This window comes from Anopheles funestus, chromosome 3RL, assembly GCF_943734845.2.
Source record: "Anopheles funestus chromosome 3RL, idAnoFuneDA-416_04, whole genome shotgun sequence".
Lineage (NCBI taxonomy): Eukaryota > Metazoa > Arthropoda > Insecta > Diptera > Culicidae > Anopheles > Anopheles funestus.
The window spans coordinates 37,208,399-37,223,393 of record NC_064599.1 but is presented as its reverse complement, the minus strand read 5'-3'; the positions used below and the strand labels follow the sequence as shown (position 1 = coordinate 37,223,393).

General features: G+C 40.3%; 1 protein-coding gene across 1 annotated transcript in view; it reads left to right on the top strand.

The window, feature by feature from the left end:
- The first annotated feature begins 8,324 nt into the window (after positions 1 to 8,324).
- LOC125767633 (protein windpipe) overlaps positions 8,325 to 14,995 on the top strand; it is a 43,146-nt gene continuing 36,475 nt past the window's right edge. Inside the window, exon 1 of the mRNA XM_049434419.1 lies at positions 8,325 to 8,488. The gene's annotated coding sequence lies outside the window, so the exon portion shown is untranslated. The remainder of the gene's footprint in view (positions 8,489 to 14,995) is intronic.

The following is a 14,995-nucleotide window of genomic DNA, read 5'->3' as shown; positions in this document are numbered from 1 at the left end:
TCTTACAGCATAGCGCACAAAAAGTCCCTTCCATTCCGTCAGCCAGGTAGTATGCAAATCGGATTTGATTTGCTGACGGTTCCCGAGCGCATTTGTTGACGCTTCACGTGGATTGCACCCTATTGGGCAGGTTTGTGCTTTTTTTGCATATGTGATCGGATTTTGTTGGGATAGTCTGATTAGTGGGATAAATTATACAACCATCCTCGTATAGAGCTGAGTGGAAAAAAAGGTTGCCCAAGGGAAAAACTAAGCAGAGATTTGACTTTTCATTTTTCAAAACCATTTTCGGATCAAGTTAATGCGCGTGCAAATTGACATGATGAAGCAAATAAAAAAGTATTCAATAAGAAATATTTAAAAATTTATATTAATAAATTTAATTTGTTATTTAAAACTAACAATAATTTTTTGTTTGCTTTTTTAAACCTTTTAAACTATCAACCTCAATACCAAATAACCGTGACAAAATTTTTAAACTAGATACATATTAATTTAAGCTTTTATCAGCTGAATTTATTTAGAACATGGTTATGATATTTAACTGTGCATTACAAATTCAACTAAAAATGTGGAACAAATATATACAAATTACACACATGTGCATACAAATTACAGCTACAAACTAATAAAATGCATAAACACAATTGAGTAGCTCTAACAACACTAAATTTATTAGTCAAAAATAATATTTGGCTAAAGTAAACATTAATAAGCAGAATTTATCGAGTTATGAGAAAGATAATGATCAGATTATGAGAAAGACATGAATTATACGCACTAGTATGCCTTTATTAGCTATTTGATTCATGATTAATGCGTCAATGTTACTTCGAGCTCATCAAACGTCCCTCACTGATCGGAATTATCCCGTATTCCTTAACAAATCCCATCAGCTGAAGCAACATTTAATTAGCTTCTAATCATATTGAAACATTTAGGATTGCGCTAAGTTATGCTACATAAGGTAAATCAATTTGATTATTCAAATATTTCTATTACAATGTACCAGATTCTAGCGAAACCACCATTTCAATCGCATCCAGCACATTCTTGATTCCTGTTAAGCGTGTCAGTGGATACGACTGATGGTTAGGATTACACACATCAATATTTCACTATTGAAAGTATTAAAAGGGTCCAGAATACACCCACATGAGCGTCCGTTTTAGATTGTATTTGATGTTCGTTTTTCATTTTTTTTAACCTTCTTCTCGACTCAATTTTCCAATTTTCCGCACCACCATTACCGGGTCCACCTGTACGGCATTCAGGATTGGAAAACAACTGCAAAATCAATAGAACGTGTTTCCCATGGTTCAGCTTTTTTTTGTTCTCTTCCTAAACTCCTATCCTGCATCATTCGATGCATTTTGTACAGAGGACAAACGGCTTATGCAATTCCGGCACAGTCCTTTGGTGTTATTTCAGGGGTTTTTTTTATTATTTTCGCTTTGTTGTTGTTGTAGTGGGTGTGAGCTGAGGTTTTTCCACCCGTGTTGTGTTTGGTTCGCATTTCGTTTTGTTTGGCTCCTTCTCTACCACTTCCATCTCGTCGCTACATTCTCCTTCAATGGGGGAAGGTAACTTCGTTTCGGAAATCCGATACGCAGAATTCGATTATGAAAGTTCGATTTCCTCCATTATCTTACCTCGGGGCAGGTTTTTCCGGTCCAGATTTTCACACTACACGTACACACACACACACACACACTTATCTGCAGGGATATGGAGTACATTCGTGTTGGGGAAGGTTTGATTTACGTAGAAACAAATCGTTCAAGGTTCGAAACGGTACTGCCTCCGCACGCATTCATTTCCAAAACGGACGTAAAGGTGGAATTTTCATGCGCTAATTGCATTTAAGAATCCTACTGCACCAGTATACACCTGACCTGGCCAGTCTCAAGGTCTCGGGAGTTTATATGTATGTGTGTGTTGGTTTTGGTGCATTACATAGTATCCGATAGCAGAAGCGAGCCCCTTAAGCCTAGGAGTAGATAAATCCAGCTCGACGAGCGTTATGATGATTGTGATTAAAAAATAAATAATACACTGCATTGGAAATTTGTCATCAAATGTAAAAATATAATACAAAACGATTAAAATACGACAAAATGAAGAAGAAAAAGAAACAGACAAGCTCGACTATGAGCTCGATGAAGCAATCTCCTCGCGACAAACAAATTGTGCAACACTCGCACGTTTTTTCTTCGGCTGGTGTTTATTTAGTTCTTCTTTTGGGGTTCAGTTTTTTTTTATTTATTTTTGCTCAGTTCTTTCTTGTGAAATGATGTGCTGTGGAGGTTTTGTTGCAAAGTGGTTTTTGTATTTGGTAGGAAGTTAAGAATGATTATTATTCACGCGTTCGTGCTCCTTACGTCACCTGCTTTCTGTCGTCTATCGGACAGCAGCAACAATCGGGTATGCCAGTGGGGTAGGATAACGCCACTAGCAGCAAAGAAGAGCACCAAAAATGGGCTGACTGGCGTTTGAATTTCCGCTTCTTGCAAGTCCGTTTTCGATGCCACCCGCGTGGGGTGAAGAAGGCAAGATATTAATATTTCAACGCCCGAATGCATCGGCATGGGTTGCAAACAGGGAATGAATACGGAATGTATACGGTACTGCTGCACTGGTTTATTTTTGGGGACGCGCGCCGAATGATTCAAACGGTGCGCCTGGGACGCCGAAATGGATTGAAACACTCCATTTGTATTCGCTAGAATTTAAATTGCATCAAACAAATGGAAAGGCATAGAAAACGAAATGGAAACGGGTTGGAAGTAATCGATGAAAACTGATCGTAAAAAATTATAACAACCGTAGCGGCGAGGGGAACAAGCGATACGGAAAGGTGGTCTAATTGCTGAAAGAACTCCCGCCTGGACGAGTCCATTCTGGAATCGTGCTGTACCATGAAAGCTTTGCTCCACTATTCCATCCCAGAAGCACGTGTTGTAGCTTCTTTTCATCAACCTAGTGCTCAAGTTCGGATACGTTTTTTTCGAAACCTTCGGCGATCGATGATTCGTACTGCTGCATGTTCTCAACATGTATGGCGGGAAATATGTTGAGCTCGCGGGTCCGCTTCTAAAGAAAACAACAGAACCGAAATCGAAATGGAATGGTAATTATAAATGATGCGTGTAAAGTGATCTATTTCTATCTTTCCACATCTTCTTTGTTAGGCTATGTAGCTAAAGGACCTACCGCAGTCTGTTACCAAGTGTGTGATATGTGGTTTGTAAGGAAATTGAAGTTGAAAGCTTTCGAATATAGAGCATAAAGATGAGTAATTAAGGGCACGTGCTGTGGTGAAACAAGTTGCAAAATATTTATTCAAACACAACGGATGAAGAAGAACAAGTCCAGTGTGTGTAACAGCCCAGTTGAAGATTTAGTACTCAGCTTAGCGTTCTTATTTGGGTACTTGGCTTTTCGTTTATTGTTCTTTTTTTTATTTAATTTTATGTTTTACTTTATTTATTTTATTTATTTTACTTATTTTACTTATTTCATTTATTTATTTTTTTTACTTTTTGGTATATAATAAATTTCTTTCATTATTTCGTTGGTGTATTAGGTGAACCAAAATTCTAAGCAAAATAAATTTGAGAAATGTAGAGTAAATGGGATTTGCCGATTTGTGTTAATAAAAATTAATTATTTAAAAAAAGTATTCTTTATTTTATTATACCAAACCGGTGGCGCTGGGCTTACACGACAGGATTGCATTTTAAATCCCATTCGTAAATGTTGCGGATATAACTATCCGTTTAAGTAGTTTTTTCCCAGGCGATACTTATCAGGGCAGCGCTTTTATTGAATTATTTTTATTTCATTCAGGAATAGTGTGATTTAAGTTTTGTTCATAATTTTTTGTTACCTTTTTCATGCCAATCTGCATATGAAAAAAAGCTTCCAATAAGTCACCAGTTCGTTCAACTCTTTCAACTTGATATATCGACATCTTCCCGACCATCATCAACCCATTCCAACACTATCTGATTAGTCATGCTGGTAGCGTCCAATGTTTGCCGTAGAGCGCGGAAATGATGTGTTCCTGTGTGTGTGTGTGTGTGAGGACGCTTTCCCGAGCATAGATTTATGGCTTATGATAAATGGAGAATGGGACGATTTCGTTGCTGTCCACGCTGGAAACCCATCAGCTGATGCTTTTCTATTTGGTTTCCTGAAAAAGTGAACAGATTGGAAATAAAAGCAAGTACACGAAAAGGGAGTTCCGATGCTACACATTTGAAGATGCCTTATCGGGGCACCGCGTACATTACGTTTTATGATGTTCGTTTTAGCATAAGAATGAAGTATGTTTTTCTTTTAAATTTTAACGACATTATGCTGTGTTCCCAGAATCCAGGCGCATTGTACGGTAGGATACGTTACACGGCGCTTACAAACTCGTCTAATCTAAAACGAAACATTTCTCATCGAGATTGTCCCAGCGAGCGGCAGATTGTTGGTTCGAAACGCAAACCATTTAACAAATAATCACACTAAACTGGATTCTCGTTCTCATAACGAGATGAATATTGTTTCTGTTTTCTTCACATTTTGGAACATTTTTTTGTTGCTGTTTGTAGTAAATTCTACCCTTTATTAAGCAGTGACGTGTGAAAAATGTCCACAACAACGAAAAAAGTAGGTGTTATATGTATTTTCATGTGCTCACTTCAGTAAAACGATCAATCAATGGTTGGTTAAATTGTTCGTTACCTTTATGGAGGGGTTTTTAGCTGACAGTAAAAAAGCAGTAACGTAACAAACAACGGCAAGCATCATTGAGCGGGGGAAAAAACGGAACAAAGCTTCTCTTTAGAACACCACTTTTTTTAGGCTCCTGTGTATGCTTGTACCTTTCTTCGTTCTGGGCCGCTACGAAATCCTCACAGGTCACTGTACGCCCTACCGGCTACGGGCAAACAGATACAGCAGAAATGAAATCGGAATGACACTTCTGAACCAAGCAAAGAAAAGTACGATGGAACCGTTCGAACGAGACGCAGCACAAAACCAGCCAGGTAACCCTTCAACATTCAAACAATAAACATTCCACCCTGTCGGATGCGAAAATCCCTACGCAACGAAGGCACGCAAACCACCGGGTACGATGGTGCCACGGGGGTTGATTGGAGCTCGTCCATTTTGCATCGCTTTTACACGTGTGCATAATATGTGGGCATGTTGTTTTATTTGAATCGAGTTTCGTACACAAAAACCCGACCGGTAATGAAGCAATGAGCAAACTAGCCCCGGCGATAAAAAGGCGAATAAAAGTAAAGCAAGAAAAGCGGCAGCAGCGTTGAAAAAGATGATGCTGCTGAACGCAAAACTATTTTGATGATAGTCGACCTGTTTCTGGATGCTCGAAAGGAAACACCAATGCAGTCCGTCTAGTGATGCGTTTTCGCTGTAGGTTTATTTAGACTTAGGCAGACACAGAGCAAAGAGTACATTTTTCTGTGGAATATGCTTGAGCATCGTGCCGGCGATAGGTCGGGCACGAGGACACCGGGCGGTGTGCGTGTTATCATGTCGCGAGCACTTCGTAATGAGTTTGTGGATGGCCTTAAACATGCAAAGGTTTTGCTTGTTTGGAAATGACAAATGAATGTTTTATTAGATAGCTTTCTCGGAGGTGGTTGTGTGTTTTATTTTGTTTTATATCCTACATGCACAAGGGCCAACAAGGTTAGATGATAATTGTTTTTCGGTATTTTTTTTCTTACGGAAAAAGAGGCAGGTTAGCGGCTTGCGAGGTTGATGTAACAAAAAAATTGTTTGAATAAAATTTTAAAAATTAAATAATCTAAATATTTTTTGCTAAAAAACGCCCAATTTTATCTTCTGTAGGAAATAAAAGAAAGTTTCCTAATATGCTTAACTGTCTTTGAAAACCGCCAGAAGTTATGCAATTCGCATAAAACAAAATGCACAATTTGCACTAAACTTATTCCTAGCACACCAATGTGCATGTTGTTGCTGTATCCGTTAGCATAAAAATCATCCGTAAAACGAAGCCACTGTGGTTGAAAGTCGTTTAGCTAACGCTCACCTAAACTATTAACTTCAAACCCAAGCTCGAACATGATGCCGAACCGTGCACTAGTAAACCGACAGAAGACGATAGACGAAAAAGTTCATCCGAGCGCAATGGCACTGCAGGTGTTTGGAGTTGTTCCATACCGTGTACAGGAATGTTTTGTAGATTGACTTCTTGCTATTGTGTTTGGTACAGGATGGAAATAGAGTTGAGGGAGGACTAAAGGATATTTAGGAAGTTTTTTTTATGTTTTGTGTTATTGTGTTGTGCACTTTTTACGCTCTACCATTGTGCACTTTTTGTGTGTGCCTTTTTCTACCGCACAACCTGCCCCTTGTAGGCTCGTTTATATCTTTTCTGTTGGTTTAATACTATTTTTGTTTCATTCTACTGTCATCCTGTGACCCACTAATGTACGTTTCGTGGGTTACTGGTTTTGTTTTCAAGCGTAACATACTGCACCGTTTGTTGATTTTTATTTCCGCCAACACACGCCACCACGCTGCCCGTAGTGCTTCTGCTTCTACGGTAAGACACATAAGAGGGAGTATTGCATGTGCTTGCTCTCATTTTCGGGCTCTGCAGTCTACCATAACAGGTGGGATGAATAGGAAAAGGGCTTACCGTGGGCACTGCGATAGGGCTTGGGGGCGCCAATCAAATAGACGACCCAGTGCAGACTGCAGAGGAGGACACGTACACGCGAAGGCCTCCAAAAGATAGCGTGATGATGATAGGTGAAAACCCACAAGGCTTGTCCCTCCTGGTGCTGGGGTAATTTTTTTAGCTTTCAGCCAGTGTTTTGTCTGGCGTAGAAATGGGACCACAAAATTAACAAAAAAAAATTGTGCCAATAAAAAATGCCCTGTATGTGAGTCAATTGAGATTTCGTTCCAATAGTCAATGGTATACTCATACCGTCTGTCTGGCGATCTCCGCAAAACCGCGAAACTTGCTTGTTTGGTGAGTTTACTGACCACTCGTCCAGTTCCCTCGGTCAAGGTACTTCCCGCCTGAAAGGGCCGTAAAAAGAGGAATTAAAAAAAGAACGGGAGCATTCTCGCTGCACATAAAGCCAAAGGGAAGGTTAAAGGGGAAAGGCCAAAGGGGAAAGGGTTGAAGAAAAACGAAAGCTTACTGGCTGAAAGGAAAGGTGAACAAACGATAATATAAAAAAAACACGAACCAAACGAAGAACGTTCACCACCTGAGCCTGGTAGGGAAGAAAGAAAGCAACACCAGTGAAACATAACTATCTCGAATTGGGCTAGAATGACAGCGATGATGCCCTTACAAAGGGATGCAAACGTCCCACTCTTTCTCCTCTTCCTCCAGTACCGACTGATCAACCTGTCTATTGAAGGGGGATCCTGGTGGACAAAGTCTGGCTGTCTGGCTGGCTGCTTGCATTGGTTTCGTATGCTCGGCCGAGTCAGCCAAGCACGAGACGAACCGAATGCTCTCTTAAAAGCACTCGGCAATGAGTGAGAAATAGAGAGAACGATTGTGGGGTGTAACCATAAGTTGTTTATGGAAATATTTTAGCTCATACCGATTGACTGCGCAGTGTAAAATATTTGGTTTTGAAAATTTTAGCATTTTGAGATGAAATATTAATAACAAAATATTTTTAAACTAATTAATATTGGCGTTATCTGGTGTAGCCGAACATTTGCATGACAGAATTGATACCAAATCCCGCCCGGATCTTTAATTTTTATACAAGATTGATTATCTTGGTGATTGGCTATAACATATATCGAGCAATTTTTGCATGACATAGATAGCGATAAATGACAGGCGTAGACTTTCGAGATAGTAGTACCACAAAAAGGGAAATGTAAACGCAAGATATATTTTTTGTTTGTTCCAAACCTTAAATATTTTTTGCGGGGCACATGGCGTAAAGTATTTTACATCAATTATCAAAAATCGCTTAACAAAAATAAACCTAAAACCATCCCGGCCGAGTCTCTTAACAGGTGTAGAAAAAAAAGTAAGAATGAAGCGTTTTCATATTTATTGTTATATTGTTTGGAGATCAGTTTAGATTTGCTTTAAACTATCCTGAAATTTTATTTTATTAACTCAATCCGAGTTTAACACGATCAATCCAAACCAGTGAGGAATAAACGTGAAAAAATGTGAACTTTCTCGCCTCATCCTCACGCTGATGAATCGTGCACATAACTTTTGGTTTTACCCAATCGCATTTAGCGCGAGATCACGAAAGCTTCCCGCTTGGCTGCTCTGCTACACAGTCAGCAGCATGTAAGCAGTGTGAATACAGACGGCGAACGTAGCGGTTGTTGCTTGTTGCTGGAGAGCAACAACTTGTTGTTGATTTCGAGAGTTTCGTACCCGTAGGAAAACTCTAAAGAAAGCAAACATTCTCCAAAATACTGCGCGGGATAGTTTCGTGGGGTAATGCGGTAGTTTTTTCGTAAATAATTGAAGAGAAAATACCGAGCAGTAGTTTTTCCTCTGTGTAGGGTACTTCATTGGACAATTTTATTTAAGTTTTTTTTGGTGATGTGTATTTGTGTGTGTAAAATACAAACAGCTACAATATGAGCTAAAGGGCGTCGAAAAGTGGACGGAAGCGTGATAAATAAACCTCGTGGTGTACGGTGTACGTGTGCTTTTAACGGTCTATTGTTTCGGTGTTTGTGGATACAGCTTTTATTTTCTTGTTATAAATTGAATTTCCCATCCTTAAGACAATGTTTGACATTGAATAGCCACGATCACGCGTGTGACCAAAAGGGGCAGCCGGAAACGGACCTTCTACAATTGATAAATAAAAACTTTACCTATTCAAAACGTAAGCAGCGTAAATGTTTCACGAAAAACGCGCACAAAAAGTTGGTAGATTTTTTTTTATTTGGTAATCGACTGGGTAATCATGTGGTCCTACGCGAAGCATAAAACACTTGAACAAAATTTTCGCGTCGCGATCACCGTTGTGCGATGTTTCTTTACTCATTTCTATTTCGTTAATGATCATGACCTTCACGGTGACGATCGCCAAGATCGAGGGCTCGGGGAGACATTTTTCCACATCCCATTTGAGGTTCGGGATGTGAGAGGGGCTGTAAATATCACTTTTCTTTTCGACGGTTGCCAACAACCTAAGCACTTTGACGATATGATCGTGTACGTGCGATCAGGTGCGTTTTAAGCGATTGTTTTTTGCTTTATTGAATCGAATGTTAATTTGAAGTTATTTTTCTACTACTTTTTTTACTTTGAAAATCTGAAAAGGAAGTATTTTTTTTCGCTTTCCTCTTCCGATCATGCATTGGGTAAGGAATAAAAACAAGAATGGGAAAAAATCGTAGGTATGGTGGAAAAAATAACAAATCCACAATTCCATTCGATACAAAAAAAAAACAAATCCTACATATCGTGCAAATTGAATGCGCTGGATTTCATTACTTTATCCTAGCAGTTCCCTCGAATTTCACCTTGAGCGAGTCCGGTGCGGTTGGAAAATGAATTTCCCAGCATCAAATGCTCGGACGATACGGGTACGGTGTGGATTAATATGATAAACAAATGCCGAAGTGTTGCGGTTTCGTAGCCTATTGGAAATGAATGTGGTGTTGGGTTTTTTTTTTGGTGTTATGGTGTTCTTGTTTCTGCGGCTCTTTGGCTGCGGCTTCTCACACGGGGGTTATGTTCCGAACCTTTATGCAGTGTATATCTTCATGTGTTTGTGGCTTTATGTGTTTATTCTAGTTTGCAAAGAGTGGGTGTTTTTTTGTGTGTGTGTCTGATGTCCTCCAAAAAACTAACAGACGGTGATGCGAAAATACAAAAAAAACCTCCGACACGTTGAGTATTGTGGCAAAATACACCCCCAAGAGACCGGTGCGGTAGGTGAGAGCACAAAACAAACATTTTCGGGAAGTTGGCGAATGAGTTTCGCAGATCTCATTGCAATTTTTTTTCATGAAAAAAAGCAAGAAAATAATCGAAAAACGCCAGAAAACAAACACGCACACGTACACCTCACCCAATCAGTAGACTGCAAGGAATGTGTGAGATTCGCGAAAATTGAGAAAGAAAAACAGCGCGGTGGTAAAAATAGTGGCCAACAGAGTGAATTATGGTGAGGTGAATTTTTCAACCAATTTTTGGTTGTTGTTGTTCTGTTTTTTTCCCCATCTTCCTCTCTGTACCCTCTGTTGAGGGTTGTGCGGGGTGGGAAAGAAGGTGGTAAAGTGGTAGCGGAAAGCGTGTGAAAAATTGACCGGAGAAATTGGGAAAACATAAATTGACTCCTGTTCTGTACAAGCGGACCACAACCAGCGGTCGGGAATGATGGCGTCCGGAAATTTCTCAATTTAACTGAAGCCCACAAGGTGGCTTCCCTTAGCAAATGGGAATGGGTTTCGCGGTACATGTTTCTAGTACAAGGCTAAATGGTACAAACAACACAAAACACCAGCGCGTTGACAAATTGTGTGAGTGGGAGATGAAAATTTAGCTGCGTTATTGCGTGTGTAACAGGACAGGCAAATGGTGACCGACGACCGAACGGAAGCGATATGCTGTTTGTCTTCTGGTCGCCCTTTTTGCCCATAACGGAAGCAAGTACCGTAACTGTGTGACGGATAAGCTGTGCTGAGGTGCTCGGTACTGTGCGCCAGACAGCAAGCGCCCAGCCGCGGAACGGAACCATCACTACCACCGTCAACGATGGAACCGATCGGCCAACTAAGGCATAGGTGAATATTTAATTATAGTTGTTTATTTTTACCGCCTCGCGTTTTCCGTGCAACCGAGCGTGATGTTCGTCTAGGAGGGGTAGTTAGCGGGTGGAATGTACGCTAGGGGTTGGGGGTACGAGTGGTGACACGCATGTATCCCCATCGCAGTGAAGTGGACGTACGCACTCAGGTTTAGTTTTGTGAACAGTAATAAACGTACATCTCACATGTTTCGGTCGTTTAGAACTGTTGGGCCCGTTGGAGTTCCGACCAGACGGGAAGGAATGTCCGAATGTCGCAACCGGGAAACCCTCGTCGTTGAAGGACGACTTTTGTACGATGCAAGAAAAAAAATTGTGTGAGAGAAAGAGCGTGTAAATATATAAAATTCCCCTTCAACGCGGAGTGGTTTGAGGGGAAGGAAGGATTTTCGAAAATTGATAAAATGCGTGATTGTTACTATAGCACTAGGGGGTTACTGGGTTTTTGATATGGGTTTCAACTTTTTATTTGAAAAGGACGTTGTATATGTCTGTCATGAAAGCAATTTGTGAATTTCATTATTAAATATATCACCTGTTGATTAGGTATACTTTCCGTTATAAACTTATTACAATAAAAACAGTGATTTGATATATGTTTTTTTACAAATGAATCACATTGATTACTTTCTCTATACTTTGTCGTTAAAACAGAAAATCCTTTATGTGTTTTTCTTTTCTTAAACTTTAATAATTTTGTTTAGATAACTTACAATTCGGACAATACCTGTATCAAGTTCATAGAAATATAAATTTATATCTAATTATCCTGTGAAATCGATGTTACTTGGAGGAATTTCCGCATGATAGCAACCAACCCATAAACATATCATTGTTAAAGATTAATAGAATGGCCAAATTTGCATAGCATTCATTTACTAATATTTGAACAACGCCAATAAAAACGGAAAAAAATCGTAGAGTTTCATTAGATCGTTTTGCGTCATCCATTGGGTAAAAATATTTAACATCCGTACCGCATTTGCCTTGACCGTAAACCTTGTGAAAACAATACGTCGGTTTGCTAATTTACAGCGAGATAAAGTGAACCGCTAAAAACAAAAATTCATTTACAAAACAAAGTGTAAGTCGCATGTCATCTGCAAATTGCTTCCATATTTTTGTACTCGCAGAACGATACACATCTTGGCCAACATCCGTGCAGTGTTCCAGGAAGGAATCCCATTTAGTTCCGCAGGGTTTGCAAAACGAAATCATGGTCCGGGCGGCAAAACTGTTCTAAATTAGAGATCGTGATCAACGCGGTGGGATTGGTACGAATGCCGGCGTGGCTCCGATACGGCTTTGATTCGGTTCTGTGACCCATCGTCACAGGTCACCATGCGACAAACAACCAAGGCCATCGGCTACATTGAGGGTTTGAGATGCGTGATAATTTGTGTGTCGGATATTTTGGGTCTCTCGCCGCGCTGTTCTTGTTGCCGATCGTGTTAGCGGTCGGATAGCAACGCTGTTCCAATTATAGTGTGTCCATCGAAACAGCGTGTGCGGTTTGCCAAATATCGAACCTAAAACCTAACCGGCGGCGGGTATTTTGGTGGCTTTGGCATCGATCAAAGAGCGTACAAATTTATCGCGATCTGTTCTCGGTAGCTGATGGGCTGGGGTTTTGTTTTGTAGCTGGATGTAGGGAAGACATCAGGAGATTCGGGGGTTTTTGGGATGGTGTAATTAGCAAACGCCAGGAGGCGCCTAGTTTGCCGCCATTCTAACTGCACACCTGGTGGTCTCATTTTCGTCGAGAGTCTCCTTCGACAGGTATGATTGCTTTAGTGTCTGTAAAATCACTAGAGCGTAAAGTCGTCTTCTTACTTAAATTCATCCCGAGGATTTATAGGATCGCGTGACGATGATAAACTGTTCGTGATGAGCTAAATAGTTTTGCCGGATTTATTTATGTTTGACATGAAGAGGAATAGAGATAAACGATGATGAAGATATGTATGTGTACCAAAATTGATTTGGTTTGATGTTTAATTTATAGTTGTAGATAGAGAAGCTGTAATAAATAACTTGAGGAGAATTATTTTTAGTGCACTTTTGATAGTAAGTTAGGAAAAAAAAATCTCAATCAATTCTCAATCATCATCAATCGATAAGGCATGATATCTTGTTAATTCTCTCCACATGTTCACAATTGACAAATTTCTTAAACATACTTTTTAAACGAACGAAATTTAATTTTTTTATGAGTAAATCGAGGCCATACATTACTTATTTTGTACCATATATCACTTTCGTGGAGTATAAATGCATTCCGAGCACGAGTCGTTTGTAACGAACGGTAGAAGAAAAAATACTCCTTATTGCGAAAGGTTGTTTATGGCAGATTGTTTGTTCTGGGTCTTGGAGCTTCAATCTGGGGAAATTGCATCAATGCATCCGATTGATGATAACCAGAACTGTTTACTAACATTGCATCATCGCACAAATAATGCTGATAAGATTGCAAGAACAAGAATTCATCCTTCGGCTTCGCTTATTTTCCAGCAATGTGAATTTCTAGAACGGTGAGAATTATTGATTGGACTTTATTTGCTCGATTGTGTCGACATTGCTCGTAGTTGTTTATAGTTGGTACCGTCGCCAACAAAATCATCATCAACCGGTTCCACTATACTTAATTACTGACCACCCTAGTGACCCGGTCGAGTGAGTAAATGGATGGAAGAAGGGTTTCCTAGTTTTTAATACACTTGCATTAATGTTGTTAGCAAGCTGGGAATTCGTCTAACGTTTGCGAAATGACTCCAAAAGTCAACCCCTGAAACTTCCATGCGCTTCGCGCTGCGTCATCGTGCGTCACTGTTTCCGTAGTCGTCAGTCACTTACGGAAGGTAATATTTCAACTCTACACCACCGGGACCGGGTAGGTTTGTCGGTGGTAGGTTTACGTCATCATCATTGGACGCGTAGCTTCGAGTTGCCTGACATTAGGACCTCGGGATTTACGAGAAGCAGTAGCAAAGCAAAAAAAACGGGGAATTTTACCTCGATCTTACCGGTACGACTGATTGTGGACCATTACTGACCACCACCAATTAACCGACAGTGGTATGCAATTTCCATTCCTTGTGGATATTCCCGGCTTAAACCGGGTGCTTCCCAGCAGTTTCATTTGGAAGTTTTCAGCACCTTGTGTGCAGAAGATTGCTAATTTTTGCAGATTTATCTTCCATCCTCAGGTAGGGGCGTCGTCTTCGTCGTCTTCAAACGGCGTTCTTTGCCTTTGCTGTAAGTCATGAAGATGGTAGTATAAACTTGGCACACATAAAAGTACATGGTCGGGAATAGGTAGTGAGGATGGACACCTTTGGCTACCGTGAGATTGTGAGTAATGGAAGACAAGATCACTAACTTCCTCCCTTAATCAGAAAAGCTTAACCATAGTACATGTTGCGAATACAATCATAGCGAATTGAGGTAAAGCAATTTGCGAATAAATATAAATAAAATAACAATTTCCATTTTCCTCGTCCGTTCTTCCCTGTGAACCGTTCAATGGCAGTGAATCTCCCGGATCTATTTTGAGATTCAATTGCGAAACAGGTACGTGGAATGTAAAATGCGGAACAGAACGTATTTTTGCGGAACGATTTCCACTCGATAGTTTGCTAGAATTCGATTCGAAATTAGGTTGATGTGCTGAATTAGTGGAAGCTTCCTAGCACAGTGTAGCAAGCTTAGAACATCACCTTCTACATCATTTATCACCGTAGCACCGTCACACCGGGGCATGTGCACTGATTAGCGTGAGCAGTTCGCGCGATCATTCACGGTACGGTAAAAGGGTGAACTCGGTAGAGTGTGTAGAACTCACCGGTAACTTGGTACAAGGCTCGCTACCATACCTTGTTTAGACTTACGATCGTACGATCGTTCGGTCATACGGTCATCATCGGGTTTCGTCAGTGTACCCCTTACGCAGCGTATTTTGATTTTTTTTGTGGCCTAAGGCGGGGGTTATGGCAGTGCTACGCTAGGTTAAGTCTGTTGGCGGAAATCGACAATTAATTTGTTGCACAGCTTTGCGCAAAATGCGTACACAACGATTCTGGCGTGTTTAAGGTATGGATACCGAGCTGTATAAAAGTTCCGATAGGAATCGTATTAGCATAGAAATATTTAGTTGTTCACGGTGTAAAATAGACGCA